The sequence below is a fragment of the Mesoplodon densirostris genome, chromosome 19 (genome assembly GCF_025265405.1).
Source record: "Mesoplodon densirostris isolate mMesDen1 chromosome 19, mMesDen1 primary haplotype, whole genome shotgun sequence".
NCBI classification, from domain to species: domain Eukaryota; kingdom Metazoa; phylum Chordata; class Mammalia; order Artiodactyla; family Ziphiidae; genus Mesoplodon; species Mesoplodon densirostris.
In genome coordinates, this window is record NC_082679.1 from 61060857 (window position 1) to 61080130 (window position 19274).

Here is a 19274-nt window from a genome sequence, read left to right on the forward strand (position 1 = left end):
TGGAGGAGTGGAGAGTGGAGTTTGAAAGAAATTGGACACATTGGAAATCTGAGGTCATTTAGTTAGGTTAGAAGACAGTTTCTACATAGAGATGGAGAGAAATGCCTGGAGTCTTGTCTCAGCCAAGCAGGATGACTTTGGAGGGTATGATCAGGAATATGGGTTTCTCGGGCCCAACATTAGAGCCCAGTAATAACAAAGGGCCTTTATGGGGCGGTTTGTGACATGTGACCTCAAAGCAGCCCCCAGCTTGGAGCCTCTAGAAGAACTGTGGAGTGGCCTCAGTAATATTCCAGATACATAGAAAGAACCAATACTTCAAAAAAACCAAACACTTCTGTGAAAATGAATTTCATATCATATTTTTATATTCTTCATTTTAAGGAATCTCAGTGAGTTAACAGAGAGAGAAAATTAGCTACTTTATAATAACCTTGAATATTAGACTAATCCAGTTACAAGTTTATAGACCCTTTGATCAGGAGCCAGAGAAGTTGTCTAGGAAATGAATTAAAGCCATTTCTAAAATGTCCGAAAAGAGCTGTTTAAAGAAAACTCTTTTACTGAACTTAAAATAGCCTAGGCAAGAGATAATGGGGGCTGAGAGCAGAGGTGGTGTGAGAGGAAAGAGGAGGGACCCCAATACAAGAAACATTGCAGGGGTACAACCCTCCAAATTCGAGTGGCAGGGGAGCAAGAGTAACTAAAGATGCATGAGGAATTTAGCACTTAGGGAGTTTATTGGAGCTAGGACAGAGGAAGACTCGCAAATGGTCAGAAAGGAGATACGAGTCCTCAGCTCACAATGTTGACTTTGAAAGACACATGAAAAGAATTTAGGTGAGAACAGACAGCGAGCAATAGCAAATAAAGGTCTGAAGTTCAGGAAAAGAGACAGAGTCTGGGGGCTTAGGCTTGGGTACCTTCAAGATATCAACATTAACCAAAGCTGAAATCGGAGGAACTGACAATGTCAGGTCCTGGCACGGATGCAGAACAACCAGGATTCTTGCATTTTGCCGATAGGAGCGTACATTGGATCACATTGGAAGTGTGTTGCGATACGTTCCAAAACCCAAATATCTGCATACCTTATAATGTAGCAATTTATCTCTGTATAATGCCCCCAAGAGAATTAAAAAGCTTATATCCACCAAAGACACACAAGAATAGTTTCAGCAATGTTTTGTATAATGGCCCCAAATTGGAAACTATAGAAATGTCCACTAATGGTAGAAAGATAAGTAGGTAAGTAGGCAGACAGATAGGTAGATAAAGTGAAGTAGGCAGTAATGAAAAGAATGAACTGCTCTACACACAACATGGGTGACACCTATGGGCTCAATATTGAATAAAAGAAGCCAGACACAAAAGAGTATATTGTGAATGATTCCATTTCTATGAAGTTCAAGAGTAGGTACAACAGATCCATGGCAACAGAGGTCAGAATAGTGACTACCTTGGAGGGATGGCAGTTAGAGAGCCTGCTGGGTTGGAGAATGTCCTATATCTTGATCTGGGTGTTGGTCACACAGATGTTTACTGAAGTGGGCTAAAGGGTCTAGCCTGTGGGAAATGCTTGGACTGTGTTTGGTCTTGGAGACCATGAATGATGTGTTTAAGAAAAGATAATCCATGTCTAGATGTCATCACAAGCATCTACTCTATGATGGCGTTAGAGCCATGTTCTTGCCTACATATAATTTTGCCAAAGTGTCTGCCACTTGATTGCCGGTTTTGATTACGGCTTCCCAGTCTGTAAAATTGTTCTGGAAGGGTTTAATGGAATGCTCTCAGGAATGAGGTATTATCAGCTTTAGAGCCAGAAGGGGGCCTGGCTCCCTCTGCAGCTGACTGGGCAGAGCCCGGAGGGTGCTGATGGGCACTGGCTAGAGAAAAGCATGGGGTCTGCCATGTGATTCTGCACAGCTCAGGGTCTTCATCCAAGTGAGCAAAATCCCTCAGAAGGAGAGCGATGGGCTGCCCCAGAGTGCCTCTCCTTAGGTTTCAACCATTGTCTCCCAAATGCCAACTTTTAAAGTTTCACCTTCATAATTTTTGCCATATCTGTCTAATACCTGTTCTAACATTTACTTCCTATGCTTTATAACAGCACACTTGCATTTATTCAATAAACATGTCCAAGTAGGAAATACCATATCACCACTGGGCCACTTTAATGGAAAACCAGTATTTTTCTGACACATATTAAATTTAAATTATTACATGTGCCACTCCATGTCATAACTATGAGTAATTCGCTCAGTGTTTTAAGTCCCTTCTGGCTATAAGGCTTTATAGTTTAAATTATAAAGTAATCATCCCCCATGTGTGACTTGGGAAGTCTCTCAAGAGAGAGAGTACTCTTTGCTCCCTGAAGTTAAACACAAAGCAAAAATGGAAAAACCAATCATCTTAAAAAAAAACACCTGAATTCTTGTGCTAGTATTAGTATTAATAGCCAGGGACCCTCTGCAGGGTTCTTAACTTCAGGGTGTCAACAACACCAATAAAATTCGGGGTGAAGACAGCTTACTCCATGGTCTCCTGAGAGAATTGGATGACAATACTGCCTAAACCCCTTGTCAGGAGTAAAGGGATGTAAAAATTTCACAAATATTGATGCAGTCATTGGCTGGTGCAGCTGGATATTAGAGAAATCAATCTAAGTTGTGTGTGGAGTGACCAGCCACCTACCGAAGAGAAAGTGACTGGGTGATTCTTACAGCTGTTGATTTTTCCATGGGTACCAGCTGGCTTCAGAGTCAGATGGGCCTGGTTAGTGTTGCTTCTGCCTCTGACCTTGAGCTGCTGACCGACCTTGAGAAAGAAATTCAACCTCTTGGCTCTTCAATATACCTATAGTATGGGGATAATAATTCCATTCTGGGAGATTGTTGAAACAACAGAGAGGCTGCGCTCAGAAAGTGTTGTTATTTTTCAAGTGATTTTCTGAGAGTGAGCAGCCCACATGCATCCCAGCTCCCTGCACTCTGGGTGCTGCCCACTTAGGGAGGTGACTCCCTTGCCTGCCCTATTAGCCACCCCTCCGTTGCAGCCTCCACGTTTTTATCGCATCTTCATGGAAAGGCCATAATGGTTGCTTCAGATCCATTTTAATGGATCACGTCAAAATGGGTCCTGCCATTTTTTTTTATGTCATCTATTATTTACCTGCTGGAGCGTACACTTCCGTCTATGTCAGTTCATGGTACGGACTGTCAAAAGTTAAGATGAGTGTATGTAATAAAGCGCATTGGGGAAGAAAGTTCCATGGCATAATATGCAACTGCAGAGTTTCCAATGTTAATAATTCAGCCGGTGCCAACGAAGCCTTGTCTCTATTTTACACTTGAAGCAGGTAATACTTCATTTTTTCAAGTGTAACCATTTTTGGGTTACAGGAACACAAAAATGGTCTGTGGCCAATAAATATCTAGTTTTATACTGCTCAATAAATGAAAATTTAAAAGCACAGCCAAGTAGCTGAGCACACTGGCTTCTAAACCCCCGTGGAGCCGCTTGTCATCAGCAGGTGGGTGGCACTTGACTTCCCAACCGCTGTCCCTGTCAGGATCTGACCTCCTCCGAATTCAAGTGGTGACCAGGGTGTCAGGCTGGCCTGGAGTCCAGCCTCGGAGCCGTGCATTCTTTGGGGACTTCCCATGGAGGCCATCTGGCCTCACCTGTAGGTTCAACCCAACTCAACCCTGACAACTGAAATAATTTTTTTTCAACACTTCACAACTCAGCCCCAAAACTAGCCACCCCATGACTATTCTCAGCATGATCTCTGCCAGCAGCACTAAGCCCCTTTCAGACTCACCTTAGCAGGTGCTGTTCACTCTGCCTAGAACTTTCTTCATTTCCAACCTTACCTGGCTAACTTATAATTTCCCTTCAAATTCTAGCTGAAAAGTCACTTCCCCAAGGAAGCCCTTCCTGACCCCCTGACCACCCCCCAACGTTATACCCTCCACTAGTGCCCTGATCATAGGTGCTTCTCCTCAATGCACCTGGCCCTGCCGCTTCTAAATAAATACACCCACATGTAATGAGCACGGGATCTGTGTTTCTCATATTCGCCCAGTAGCTCCAGCACCTAGCACTGTCCTGGCACATCCTCAGTAGGTGCTGGCGAATAAGTAGCTGAATACATGGGTGGAGGGAAGCCAGGTTGGCTGGCTGGCTGGCTGTCTTGCTTGAACACCAAACTCCACTCTTTGAGCCTGACAGCTGAATCCTCTTCAGACTTTCTAAACCCAATCACCTGTCTCATCATACACCCCGCTCTTTCCATTTTCCTTTAGCAGAGACTCAGATCCCACCCCGGAATCCATTATAGGGCCTGCATTGTGCCGACAGATGCTTCCCTCACCGGGACTACCTGCCACACGTATGCATTCACCTTGGGCTCCTCCACTCCCCACCGCTGAGCTGGATATACTCCAGGGACCCCCCCTTATCCTGTGGTCGACCCTTGACGGCCGTTGCCTTCTGGGTCCAGGCTGTCTTCTGAGGGCCACTCCCTGGCAGCTGGCTGGGGCTCCTTCTAGCCCCTTTGTCTCCACCCAGTTGGCATATCCAGTTGTGCATCCCACATCCTGTCCATTTCCCCCCAGCCTGCTGCATTGCTCCAGATGCACAAAGAACACTGGGAGAAAGAGGCCAGAGCGACAGCAAACCCCATTCCAATGCTCGAGTCTTACACCATACAACTCCTAGAAGCATCCACCATTCCTGGGAAGATGACACAGCCAGAGCCTGAACCAAGGCCCTGGAATGTAGGTCACCATCTCTGCCCCAGCCCAAAGGGAAAGCCTCTTGTACTTCCAAAGTCACCAGTATAATTGGCACCTTCCAACCAACCTCCTCAGGTCACAGCTCTTAATCACTTACCAGACAGTCCGCCCACAGGAACTGGGTATTATTTCAGTTGTAGAAATTAATGAAATGGAGACCAAAGTGTTGAAATGTCACCATATTTGTCATGACCTTACCATTCAGTCCATTTGTTTTCATAGAGATTCTTGTGGATTTGCATTATGTGCTGTTAAGAGAATGAATAATGCATTATTAGAAGAATAAATCAGCATGTAATATGCATGAGTAATATATTCATACCAGGCCCGGGGAAGGAGTACATACTAATTTAGTTTGTTTATACAGAAATAGATTTAAAGATGTGTAACCACACTGTTATGAGTCCTTTACAATTATAGAAGCAGAAAGTTCAGACATGACTTACAATCATAGTGAGCAGACCAAAGAGGCACGAGCTTTGTGCCTCCATTTTACTCCATTTTACTGCAAGGAGTTGGTAAAGCCCTCAGCCCTCTGAGCATCGTTTCTTCATCTTTAAATGGGGGACATAACACTAACCTTGCAAAGCCATGAAGCCCAGAGAAGGGGTTGTCGATGGTGGGGTTTAGTGAGCTGCACATCACACATGAGCAAGACATGGTGCAGCCAGTAGACCAAGGTTTTTCTCTTCGTAGATTCTTGCTGTGTCACCTTGGACAAAATATTATTATTACTCTATATAGTCACATTATTCTCCATCCCTTTCTCCTGATATTTCAACCCCAAACCAGAGGCAAACAGTGACAACAGACACATGTCTGGCATCTTAGAGCTGGAAGAGTGCTAATTCTTTTCATCCCTGCAGCATCCCTGTGAGGCGGTACTATTTGATGACTATTTTACAGGTACAGCTCAGAGAGGCTAGGTAATTAAACCAAGGTCACAGAGCCTTTACGTGGTAGCATTAGAACTCGGGTCAGAGCCATCAGGAAGCTTAACCACTGACTCCTTCACCTTCCCCAGCCCCAGCCAGCTCAAGTTTCTCCTTTACTTTAACACTTTGTCCCAGTTCTGGGGGCAGGGAAACTTCTGTGGTAGTCCCAATTATTATCTCAAAGCGGACAAACAGAGTGGGAATTTGATGGAGGCAAAGGACATTTTCTCAATCGCCATAACTGCAGCACAGGAGGAAAAATTTGAGAATGGTCAGTGATTTTTTTTTTTTTAACTTCATCTACCCATCGCATTAGAGAGATGACTCTGGTCAACCTGAGTCTGTTTCATCATATGTAAAATCGGGATAACAATACCCCTGAGAGGGCCTGGGAGCAGATGTGAGACAACACCCAGCAGAGGGCTTGGCACCCATGAGCAACCCCACAGACGCTCACTCCTATTACTGTCGCTGTTATTAGGGCGACGCTGGCATTTGCCAACTTAAGTACCTTTGAGATCACAGACATCAGTATTAGACTGTAACATGGAAACAAATCTATATTTTCTCACTAATAGTTTAATATTAATTTAAGTATCAAAACTTCAAACAGTATGAGAACCAGAAGAAATCTTCAGGGCTCCCCTTGCGTGGGTTCGGTGATTTACCCAAGGGCACACAGGGAGTTTATTGGGAGCGCCGGGGCTAGACTCTACAGGTGCCAACAGAGCCTTTAATTAAAAGCACACATGATGAGCCACAGGCGTGCTCCCCACCACACACATACGCATATTTTGTTCTGTCTACATATTCCAAACTCGCACAAACTTTTTAATAATCCTAATAGCTGTGATAACTAAACATATTCAGTTTAATAGCCGTTTAAATCTAAATAATACCCCTGCTGCTATTCCAAAAGGAATACTATAACTGACTCTTTGCCATAATAAAGATGGGGAAATTGGGGTTGATCACATTTTAAAGGGGGAAGTGTATTTAGTGAGATCTTAAATAGCAAAATTAAAAATGCAAAGGTGAAATATTTTTTCCATTAATGTCTTCTCCTTAGGGAAATGTCTCCTATTGCAGCCGGGCTGTCTGAATGGGCTTGTTACCCTTCTGTGGGGCTTAGAGAACTCCTGTGAGGCTCGTTCTCAAGGTGATGCAAAAATAAAAGCCTCTAATGGGTTCTTCTAAGAGCCCTTCATGATAGCACTTACATTCACACATATACGGCATAAATTTTGTTTCAGAAGGGATTTACTGCTGTAAATATCAGATCACCTATTTCTAGATATTGCAACTGGTACTTAGATATAATTGCATCTAACACTATTAAGAAATGCTACTTAGTGAAAAAAATTTTCTATGCTGGATGTGCTACTTTTTTATCCTTATTTCTGAATAGTCCATTTATGGTTCAGCTTTGGTTTTAGTCAAGATAGAGACTGATCAAAGTGAGTTACTCCACGTTTCTTTTGTTATTCATTATGGCTGAGGAATCGTGGCTGTGTGACTGTTCAACTAGCAGTAGTCACCTTGAGAAATGTCCCAAGAGTGGTCATGCTCAGTTACGAACAGGGTAGTTATGGTTAAATTGCTTGGCCCACCAGACTGAAATACAGTGGATTCATTTTAGGGAATATGAAAATCTCAGATTAGAAGAAAAGATGGAGGTCATTCCACCAGATCCCCCTCCCCATGAATCCCTCTGCCTTTCTTTGAACATTGCATGTCTAGGCAAGCTTGCTGCTTTGAGAAGTTCAACTCTATGGTTGGACATCTCTGAAGTTAAAGAGGTAGCATAGTAATGGCTGGGACTTTAGACTCTAGAGGCCAGTGTACATGGATTTGAATCCTAGCTCTGTCACTTAGAAGCCACTCTTGCAGTATGTACTAAAATGATCCATAGGCATTGCCTTTTACCCAGCAATCCTACTTTGGAAAGCCATCCTAAAAATAGAAAACCTCAGTTCTTGAAGATAGATATACAAGGCTATTGTTGAAGCATTGTTTTCTCCAGGCACAAAAAGTAAAAGGTTAAATGTACACTGTATTACATCCATTCTATGAAATATGAATTGGCTTTAAAAAATAACTTTAATACCTCTGACTTAGTGGCCCAGAGCAATGTATATAGCTTGAGAAGAGAAATGTACATGCCATTTTTTGTAAAAAGAAATCACAATAAGTCCTTGTATATGTTTTTGTAGGATTCTGTAAGGATGGTGAAAGGCATGGGTGATATGTACTAGTGTTATCTTTGAGTAGGGTAAATGGATATGGATATTTAAAAAAAAACAAACATGGGGCTTCCCTGGTGGTGCAGTGGTTGAGAGTCCGCCTGCCGATGCAGGGGACATGGGTTCGTGCCCCGGTCCGGGAAGATCCCGCATGCCGTGGAGCAGGTGGGCCCGTGAGCCATGGCCATTGAGCCTGCGCGTCCAGAGCCTGTGCTCCGCAACGGGAGAGGCCACAACAGTGAGAGGCCCGCGTACCGCAAAAAAAAAAAAGAAAAAAAAAGTATTAGGGAGCTGTGGCTGATGTTAGAGCAGCTTTGCTACTTCATCTGTTCATTCAGTCATTCGACAAATATTTATTGAGCCCTTAGAATGTGGTATTGTGCATGGTGCTAGGAATATAATGCTGATCTGTCTCTGTAATCCTGGACAAGTTCATTAACATCTAGGCCTCAGTTTTCCCAGCCATACAGTGGAGATATGGTAGTGTCCATCTCTTAAGAGTGCTGTGAGGATTAAACGAGTGAATGCACACAAAGAGTTTAGGACAGTGCTTGGCACAGAAGAAGTGTTTGGAGCAGCTAAAAATAGAAATAACCATTCAAGCTTTGCTCACCTCTCTTTAGAGTGGTCAGTGAAAGGAATTCACCCAGGAAAGCGTTTGATTGAATACCCATGAACAGCCATGGATCTCTTTGGCATTATGAATCAAGAAATCCATTCCATAAATATCTTTGGAGTATATACTGTGAGCCAAAACTATGCCAGTGGCTATGCAGGGAAAAAGTGAGCAAAAACTAAACGTGTGTTGTTTCCCTGTAGCTTACAGTCTAGTAGGAAAGACCTACTAGTAGTCAAATAAAGATACCAACCAAGGTAACACATGTTAAAAGGGTCATGGTTCCCAGAGAGTCTATAGTAGGGTGGGTTGGCCCGACAAGGAAGTCATGGGAGGCCTTCTTGTGGAAGTGGTATGTGGGGTGAATCAGGAAAATGAGGTGGTGTTAGCCAAGCAAGAAGAGGTAGAAGGAACATTCCAGGAAGAGAGAGAGAGTATGAGCAAAGGTCCTGTGGCCAGTGTGAGCATGGTGAGTATTAAAGACTGAGGTAAGGCCCATGGGATGGAGCATGGAGAGGAACAGGAGCCTGGGTACAGGGGAGGCTGGCAAGCTCGGCAGAGACTAGGCTCTGAGGGACTTGTGCGCCATGTTATGTCTTTATCCTAATGGAAATGGGAAACCGTTTAAACAGTTTAAGTGGTAATGAGACATTCAGAGATGCATTTTGGAAATACCACTCTGGTTTGAGTGTTAAGAAGAGAGAGAGGTGAGAAGAACACCAACTAGGAGACTATTCTGTTGGCCCGAACGAGACGTGTGCTCGTCTGATGGTGGAGACGAAGAAGGGTACGATCCTGAGGGCGGTCGGGGGAAAACGCAGCAGCACGTGTGTCAGGTTGACTGTCGCGGGTACAGAGGGACAGGTGGCAAGGATGACACCAGCAAGTCTTGACTGGGGCGAGGAGAATTCGAGATGGGGAGGAGGGAGTGGAGGTGGCTCACATCACAGTGAACTCATGATCTCAGTCAGGTGAAGCACGCTCATCTGCTGAGAAAAAGAGTACTGAGGAAAAGTGTGGATCTTAAGGGCATGCAGACACTTTGGAATGGCAGCTGTGGGGACTGTAGTAACAAGGATGACTTGCAGAAGTGATGACTTAATTGAAATCAAATTAAAATACAGGAAAACCATAGATTTAGAGTAGGCATTTCATCTGATGTGTCTCAGAAGGCCCAGCAGTATGCTCTATCTACAAAGCAGGTGCGTGGTTAGTGTTTGCTGAGCAACTAGATGAAACCGAATTTCATGTGACCTTCTCAAGCCACCTGTGGCAATAAATTGGCTCATCTGTACCAGTCAATTTGTCCTGCTTTGTTTCTTTCAGTAGAATTCCCTGTGTAGCACTTTAGGCTACAAACCAAAAGGTAAAATGTACTTCATTTGGTTTAAGTATTTTTTTTTTTAAATCTTCACCTGGCTGGTTTATTTATTTATTTATTTTTACATCTTTATTGGAGTATAATTGCTTTACAGTGGTGTGTTAGTTTCTGCTTTACAACAAAGTGAATCAGTTATACATATACATATGTTCCCATATCTCTTCCCTCTTGCGTCTCCCTCCCACCCTCCCTACCCCACCCCTCTAGGTGGTCACAGAGCACCGAGCTGATCTCCCTGTGCTATGTGGCTGCTTCCCACTAGCTATCTATTTTACATTTGGTAGTGTATATATGTCCATGCCACTCTCTCTCTTTGTCCCAGCTTACCCTTCCCCCTCCCCATGTCCTCAAGTCTATGCTCTAGTAGGTCTGTGTCTTTATTCCTGTCTTGCCCCTAGGTTCTTCATGACATTTTTTTTCTTAAATTCCATATATATGTATTAGCATACAGTATTTGTCTTTCTCTTTCTGACTTACTTCACTCTGTATGACAGACTCTAGGTCTATCCACCTCATTACAAATAGCTCAATTTCATTTCTTTTTATGGCTGAGTAATATTCCGTTGTATATATGTGCCACATCTTCTTTATCCATTCATTGGATGATGGACACTTAGGTTGTTTCCATCTCCGGGCTATTGTAAATAGAGCTGCAATGAACATTTTGGTACATGACTCTTTTTGAATTATGGTTTTCTCAGGGTATATGCCCAGTAGTGGGATTGCTGGGTCATATGGTAGTTCTATTTGTAGTTTTTTAAGGAATCTCCTTACTGTTCTCCATAGTGGCTGTACCAATTCACATTCCCACCAGCAGTGCAAGAGTGTTCCCTTTTCTCCACACCCTCTCCAGCATTTATTGTTTCTAGATTTTTTGATGATGGCCATTCTGACTGGTGCGAGATGATATCTCATTGTAGTTTTGATTTGCATTTCTCTAATGATTAATGATGTTGAGCATGGTTTAAGTATTTTATTTGAATGTTTTCCTTATCAGTGAGACCTGAATATATAATGTGTTAGAAACTGAATTCGGTAGATACACAGTTGTTTAATTCTTAGGAATTGGAATATGAATGACATTGAGAGAAAAGAAAAAAACATTTGCCCACACCCTGCCTAACCTAAATAAGGTTTAGGTTACGACTGCAGGACTTTTCAGAACCTTTGTAATTCGAAGGCAAAAGCTCCTTAGGCATTATTAATTCTTTGGGGGAAATGAGTTGCAAATAATAAGTACATCTAACTATCACCTGATATAGTAGCATTCTTGGGGGAAAAATGTCTGTAGTAGATTGATTGCCTTGAATTTTTACAATATCAAATTTTAGCCCTTTGGAAGGGATTGTACTGCAAAATTCTATCTTGGGAACATTTGATCAGGCCATTATACTATTCTTCCCAGGTTTTCCACCATATTTCTAAAAGAATACTCTTTTATACCATAACTATATTCGAGATTGTGCCTATTTCTCCATTGCCTTCCTAGGAATTTAATTTTGTTGTCTAAATGGGGAAAGTCTGTTTCCTTTTCCAGTTATGGCCCAAATAATAAATGTTGATGTTACTGTGCTATAAAAATATGTCCTCTATAAATTGCTTTGCTTGTCATTAAGATGTCACCTCAACAAGTTGAACACACACAATGTTTTTGTGAGACATTTGCAGTAATCTTAAAATACCTGCTGTGTCTGTACATATTCAGAAGGCTGTAATGGAAATATGCCAAGTGGCTCAGGAGAAAACCATTTATAAAGATTAGGAGGGGGGCTTCCCTGGTGGCGCAGTGGTTGAGAGTCCGCCTGCCGATGCACGGGACGCGGGTTCGTGCCCCAGTCTGGGAGGATCCCACATGCCGCAGAGCGGCTGGGCCCGTGAGCCATGGCCATGGCCGCTGAGCCTGCGCGTCCGGAGCCTGTGCTCCACAACGGGAGAGGCCACAGCAGTGAGAGGTCCGCGCACCACAAAAAAAAAAAAAAAAAAAAATAGGAGGGACTGGGTAGCTTTGGCTCTTGTTGCTTGGATCGTGCACAATGGATTTGTTTCTGGGTAACTTTAGGTTATTTCTTTCCAGATTTATTTCAGTTTGCACAGTTTCCCAGGTATTAGTCATCAATGTCGCCCAAAGCGTTTACACTCTACTCATCTCCAGAGACAATCAGAATCTCGAGATTGAAATGACCAGTTAAGACAGACCAACAATCTGTTGATCTAGTGGGGGAAAAAAATACAGTTTCAATTGAAAGGACTTTTATGAGATTTCACCCAGGCAGTTAAATCCAAATTTATAGTCAAACTATAGAGAGAAACTTGAGAGAATAATTTAAAGAAGGAATGCAATCCTCAGACAATAGGATGTCCTTGTGGGTGGGTTGCAGAAAATGTGGTGGTTCCATAGAGGAAAAGTGTAGAGTGGTGGATCGGTGTCAACTGAGCACCATCATGGGATTATTTTATCAGTGATTTGGATTTAGGCACAGAAAGAAAGGCAAAGTTATCACATCAGCAGATGAGGCAAGGTTAGAAGGGTTACTTGTCCAATTAGAACGTATAATGTGTTTTCAAAGAAATGTTAAACTAGAATGATCCACGTGCAAGTATTTCCAGGTTGGGTAACTGGAACTGGAGCTGCTGGTTGAAGGGTATATAGAATTGTTTTAAATTATAGTAGATGATGACTAATTGCCCATCACAAGTATCATGCCAGCTTAACATTTCCACTAACAGGGCACACACATGAACCCATATAAACAGTCCTCTATGCTGAGGACTTTTCAGAACCTTTATTATACCAAGGTATATTATAAACCTTCAAGGGAGGCATCTGGTATACAAAGTGTTTCCCAAACTTTGTTTTTCAAGGAAATACTACTAATACCTTGAGGATCTGTTATCCTTAGAATACAGTTTGGGAAATGATAGTCCAGATGAAAGTGAAAGGCTTGGCTCTCTACAAGAAGCAAAAGCTGAAGAATTGAAAGAGAGAAAATCTGATGGGGAGAAGACACGGAGGCGAGCCTGAGAGCCATGTCTTTAAAAGTTCACAAAGGGCTTCCCTGGTGACGCAGTGGTTAAGAGTCCGCCTGCCAATGCAGAGGACCCGGGTTCAAGCCCTGGTCTGGGAAGATCCCACATGCCACGGAGCAACTAAGCCTGTGTGCCATAACTACTGAGCCTGTGCTCTAGAGCCTGTGAGCCACAACTACTGAGACCACGTGCTGCAACTACTGAAGCCTGCGTGCCTAGGACCTGTGCTCCACAACAAGAGAAGCCACAGCAATGAAAGCCTGCGCACCGCAACGAATAGCCCCTGCTCTCCACAACTAGAGAAAGCCTGCATGTAGCAACGAAGACCCAACCCAGCCAAAAACAAAATTAAAAAAAAAAAAAAAAAAAGTTCACAAAGAGTTATCATGATAATCCAGCTGTTATTTTCAGAGCACTTTCTATGCATCAGGTACTCACTTTGTCCTCAGGAGAGCTCCATGCAGGAGAGGTACTGTAATTATTTCCATTTTATAGATGATGAAATTGCTACATAGAGGCGAAGTCATTTGCCCAAGGTCGTGCAGACAGACTAAAATTGCTTTCTCTGTGTGCCCCCTGAGAGGGATGGGGTCCACAGAAAAAGGTTTCAGCTCAACATTTGAAAGAGGGCTCAGGCAGTCAAAAACTGTCCATCAACTATTAGGAACAGCAAAGAGAATTTTTGCATGATGTGGGCATCGTCCATACAATTCCCTGATATTCCATCCGTGGTTCATCTCTCCTTCTGCAGCTCATTCTTTGACCTTAGATACAATTCTCTTGGCTCTGAGTGTTTCTGATATGTAGGCGGCTTGTCCTGGACAAGACCTACTTAAAAGTATTTTGTGTTATTGTCAAACCAGGACAGCAGTTTGTTCGGTAAAGGTGGCCGTGGAGACCACTGTGAATGCAGATACTGCCTTGGCTTCCTCTTGACGTCTACTGGCTGAGGTCTTTATTGTCATTCCTGCTCATTCCCAAATGCATACGCCAGTCCCATCTCAGGCTCTAAGCCCAGCCATCAGCTCCAGCCTCTGGCCCATGTTAGTGTCCAGTGACCAAGGATGATGGGAATAAGTCCAGATACATCTAGCCCATCTGCCTGTTGAATATTATTAGGAAGGTGCCAACACGCTTCCTTAGACATCTTTTCAATGTTTTTATTGTGGTAAAATACACATAACATAAAGTTAACCATCTTAACCATTTTTGAGTGTACAGTTCAGTGGTATTGAAGACATTCATCATATTGTGAAACCATCTCCACCATCCATCTCCAGAACTCTTTTCATCTTGTGAAACTGAAACTCTGTACCCATTAAACAATCATTCCTCATTCCCCTCTCCCTCCAGCCCCTGGCAGTATTTTACTTTCTGCCTCTGTGATTTTGATTACTCTAAGTACTTCATATAAGTGGAATCATACAGCATGTGTCTTTTTGTGGCTGGTTTATTTCACTCAGGATAATGTCAAGGTTTATCCGTGTTGCACATTCTGCATATTGCAGAATTATCTTCCTTTTTAAGGCTGAATAATAGTCCATTATATGTATAGACCACATTTTGCTTATCTTTTCATCTGTCAGCGGACACTTGGGTTGCTCCCACGTTTTTGCTATTGTGAATAATGCTGCTGTGAGCATGGGTGTATAAATATCTCTTCAAGACCCTGCGTTCAATTCTTTTGGCTACCCAGAGGTGGAATTGCTGGATCATATGGCAATCCTATTTTTACTTTTTTGAGGAACCACCATACTGTTTTTCACAGGACCTGTACCATTTTACATTCCCACCAGCAGTGCACAGGGTTTCAATTTCTCCACACCCTTGCCAGCAATTGTTTTTTGTTTTTCAAACAGTAGCCAGCCTAATGGGTGTGAGATGGTATCTCATGGTAGTTTTGATTTGTGTTTCTCTAATGATTAGTGATATTGAACATCTTTTCATGTGCTTATTGGCCATTTGTATATCTTCTTTGGGGAAATGTCTATTCAAGTTCCATAGAAACGTTTTAATGTTATACTATTGAAGCAATGAAGACCTAAGTGGAGTACCGTAATTGTTCTTGTAAGGAAAATGGTTTGTAAATTTGGAAAATCCATTGTAAATTCTTGGTACCCCACCCTCTTATTACTCCCTCCCTTTCTTCATCCGACCAACCTGACTCATCTTTTAAGACATGTGGTAGAGACAGTGTCTTCACCAAACCCATTTCCTTTTCCTCTGGCCATAGGGTTAGACTTAATTTCCCAGTGTCCTCGCAGTTGGGCAGGGCAGTGTAACAGAGACTATGGAATTTGCTAGAAGTCATTAGACCACTGCTAGGCCTCCTCAGCCTTTTTCCCCATCCACCAACTGAACTAAGAGCAGCACCCCAGGGACAAAAAGGAGGGCATATTCCAAGAAGGAAGGACCTGGATACTGGAATCCCCCATGACATTGAGCATACTGGGAGAAATTAATGTTTATCTGTTAAGTTGTTGAGAATTGTAGTTTATCTGTAACAGCCGTTAGCATTACTCTGCCTGATATAAGACTCAGCTCTACCTTATCAGGTATCCTCACAGGTTCAACAAGGTCCTTTCCCGTAGGAATGCAAAAACCCTAGACAGAATTCGGGACCCACAATACTCAGGCCATGTCTTTCTCGTCTGTCAGTGTGTTCCATTCCCTAGCACAGTGGCTGGCATTTGGAAGGCACTCAATAAATATTTGTTAGCTACTATTATTACTGTCAACTTTAGTATTAGTACTCCATGACCCTTACTTCACTTAAACCTTAAGTAGGCCATGGATAAGCATGGTATCAACTCAGAGCATGTTAGAAATGCAGAGTCTCAGGCCCCACACTAGCCCTACTGGATCCGGATCTGCATTTTCACAAGACACTCCCCCACCCCGTGATGCCATTCCTGCTGAGCTGTGCATACTCACATTTGAGAGACATTGCTCTAGACCAGCCATTCTTAGCCTGGTTGCACATTAGAATCATCCTATCAGAAACCCTAAGACACTTTTTGTTTCTGCTTTTGTTTAAAGGCTACCCTGGTGAAAGTAATACGCGGCCAGCGTTGCAAACCACAGCTCTACATCAGTAGTTATCACACTCCGGCATGCATCAGCGTCCCCAGAAGGCCTTGTTAAGACACAGATTGCTGGATCTCTTTACATACCACAGTGTCTGATTCAGTAGATCTGGGGTGGGGACCAAGAATTTGCATTTCTACCAAGTTTAGTTTCCTAGGGCTGCCATAATAAAGTACCAAAAACTAAGTGGCTAAAACAACAGAAATGTATTATCTTACAGTTCTGGAGGCTACAGGTCTGAAATCAAGCTGTCGTCAGCGTTGTATGCTCTCTGATGGGTCTAGGGGCGGCTCCTTCCTTGCCTCTTCGTCTCCTGGTTGCCTGCAACCCCTGGTGTCCCTTGGCTTGTAGCTGCATCTCCCCCGTCCTCTGCCTTCACATGGCATTTTCCCTGTTTGTCTACAGATATCTGTCTCTGTGTCCTGTTTTCCCCCTTTACATAAGGACACCCATCATATTGGATCAGGACCCACACTCATGACCTCATTTTTGTCTTGTTTACCTCTGTAAAGGCCCTACTCCCAAATAAAGTCACATTCTGAAGTACCAGGGGTTAAGACTTCAACATATCTTTTGGGAAGGACGCAGTTCGATCCATAACACCAGGTGATACTAATGCTGCTGGTCTAAGGACACGACTTTAAGACCCACTGCTTTACTGTAAGCTACAAGAGTGCAGGAACAATATTCTTTACTCTCAGCGTGTTCTAGCCAGAGCCTAGCCTGTGGCTTGACACACAGTTGGTTTTCAATAACTATAAGAAAAATCAATTAGTATTCCTTCCATGAGGCAATTTGGCCTTCATAAAAGACTTCAGTCTTTTCCTGATGCTGTTAGAGGCTTAACATGTGACATTTCATATAGCAGACGCTCAATAAATGTTGGGTGAGTGCACATAGCTGTCACCCCTCATTCAAAATGTGAAAGAGACCCTTCCTGGGTCCTCATGCTTTCCTTCCACCTTATGAAGCCAAACGACAGAATGCTTATTAAATGACATGGCTCCTTTAATGGGAAATTAACGATCTACAGAACATGTGGATGGGTAGCAGGAGTTTGATGAGCTCACTGGTGATGATAATTTGTTGATTGCCCTGCCTTGGCCCCCAGTGAGAATCATCTCTATTTAGCAAGTGCTGTGAGCTATCAGGGTAAGGGGAAATCTACCTCTTTGAATCCTAGGAACCTCTTGTTGAATCTTCATAAATCACTGTAAATTTTTACCTAAGTCAGTGGTGCTTAACTGAGGGTGGGGGTGGGGGAGGGGTGACTGTGCAACCAGGGAATATTTGGCCAATGTCTGGAGACATTTTTGGTTGTCACATTCAAGGGGGTGCTACTGGCATCTAGCAGGCAGAGGCCAGGGATGCTGCTCAACATCCTGCAGTGCACAGGACAACCAATTATTTGGCTCCAAAAGTCAAAATACTAAGGTAGAAAAACCCTAACCCAAGCAAAAATAACGTGGACATGAAGTTTCCTCAGTGAACAAGACCTTGATTTTGGAACCATCTCATCAGTGACGTTTGGTGTGGTCGGTGGTGGGGCAGCCAAGGAGAGGGCAGCTTTGTCATTTAGCATCTGGTTGTTTGCAGTGGTGTTGGATCTTTCCCGGATTAAAACAGAGACCTTTCGGTCGCTCCTGCAGTGTGGAAAAGGAGCTGCATTGAGTGGTTCCTACGTGTCAGGCTCTGTGCAAAGTGCTTGGTTCACGTCCTCTCGTTGAACGTGAGATGATGCCCCTACTCACAATATCTCTGAAATAGGAACTCCACGATCCCGCATTCCAGATGAGGAAGCCCCAACTTTAAGGCTGAATGGTTAACCCAACATCACATGGTGTTGAGTGGTCAACTCCTACAGCCCAGTCTATCGGACTCCTGCGTCTATATTTTTGTTCCCTGTTATATTCTGGGTTTGAACCCGGGTTAAAATCCCTGCTCTGTTACTTACTGATTGCGTGGTCTTGGGCAATGGATTTAACCCTTCACTTTTTGTTTCCTCATCCGCAAAATGAGGACAAATAATAGTTCACAGGATTTCTACTAGGATTAAAGTATGTAAAATACCTTTGACAGTGCCTGGCCGTTAAGTGTGAACTTAATATATATTAGTCTTTCTCACGCTTACCAGCCATTACATTTATAGATATTAAGAAAGAGAAATTTATAAGTATGATATGTAATTCTTAGTTGATGGGACTTTCTATAAACTAACTAGGAGACTCCATTTACGGGAAGGCTGCTTAATGATGAAGCTTTCACTCTGTTCACCTCTCTCAGGGAGTATTTAAAAATACCTCACAAACTCACTGTTAGAAACCCATGTTCTTTACCCAATCGGGACTTAATTAGTCCTTCAGCTTCTTAGCCCTGCTTCTAAGTCATTCAGTGTTAAATCCCAGATGACCCTGGTTGGGGAGACGTGGAAACCTTCCAGGCACAGTTCAACATGCTCGGGGCCTAAGAAGACTTTACAGTAAGAGTTGGGGGATTTTAAAGGATATCTGATGTCAACAAAGAAGAAAAAAACAGTTTTGTGGATGTGCTAAATTAGATACTTACAAATTCTGTTCCTCTCTTCTGGGAAAGATTCATTCATTTTCTCAGTGAGCAGCCTCATTCTTTTGGGCCACCAGAGGAGGATTTGTAGATTAGAGATCTGTCCCCACCTTTCTCGTGCTTAAAAAGTCTCATGCTCCACAAACATCCTTAGAGGGGAAAGTCTCCTTTCTGGGCGTGGCCTTCGCTCCTGTTCACAACCTGCCGCAGCTTCCTGTCCCACCACATCTCTCCTGCCACCTCCATGTTTATAAATATTTATATCTAGTGATTCCCTCCTCAACCACCCAAGGAACTCCTGCTTCAAGACCCAGTTTGGATATCGCCTCTCTTCTACAGCCTTCCTCAACCCTCAGCCTCCCAAGGGAGAACTCACTGGCTTTCCCTGAGAATATTCATCCATCCATCCACCCATCCATTCATTCACTCATTCATTCAATGCCAGCCACCCACCAGATGCTGTTTTAGGCACTAGAGTCTGAAGGGGAGCAAGAAAGTGTAGGGTTTACTTTCTAGCTGTGGAATCAATATAACATAAAATATAAACTGATACTTAATTCAGGAAATGATAAGTGCTATGAGGAAATTAATATGGAGTAAGGAGAGAGAGTGTAACTGGCA

The 19274-nt window shown here is 43.2% G+C and overlaps 1 protein-coding gene across 1 annotated transcript in view; it reads left to right on the forward strand.

Moving 5' to 3' along the window:
• The window catches only part of CDH13 (cadherin 13), a 1057374-nt gene that overhangs the window by 836666 nt on the left and 201434 nt on the right, over nt 1-19274 (forward strand). The window lies entirely within an intron of this gene.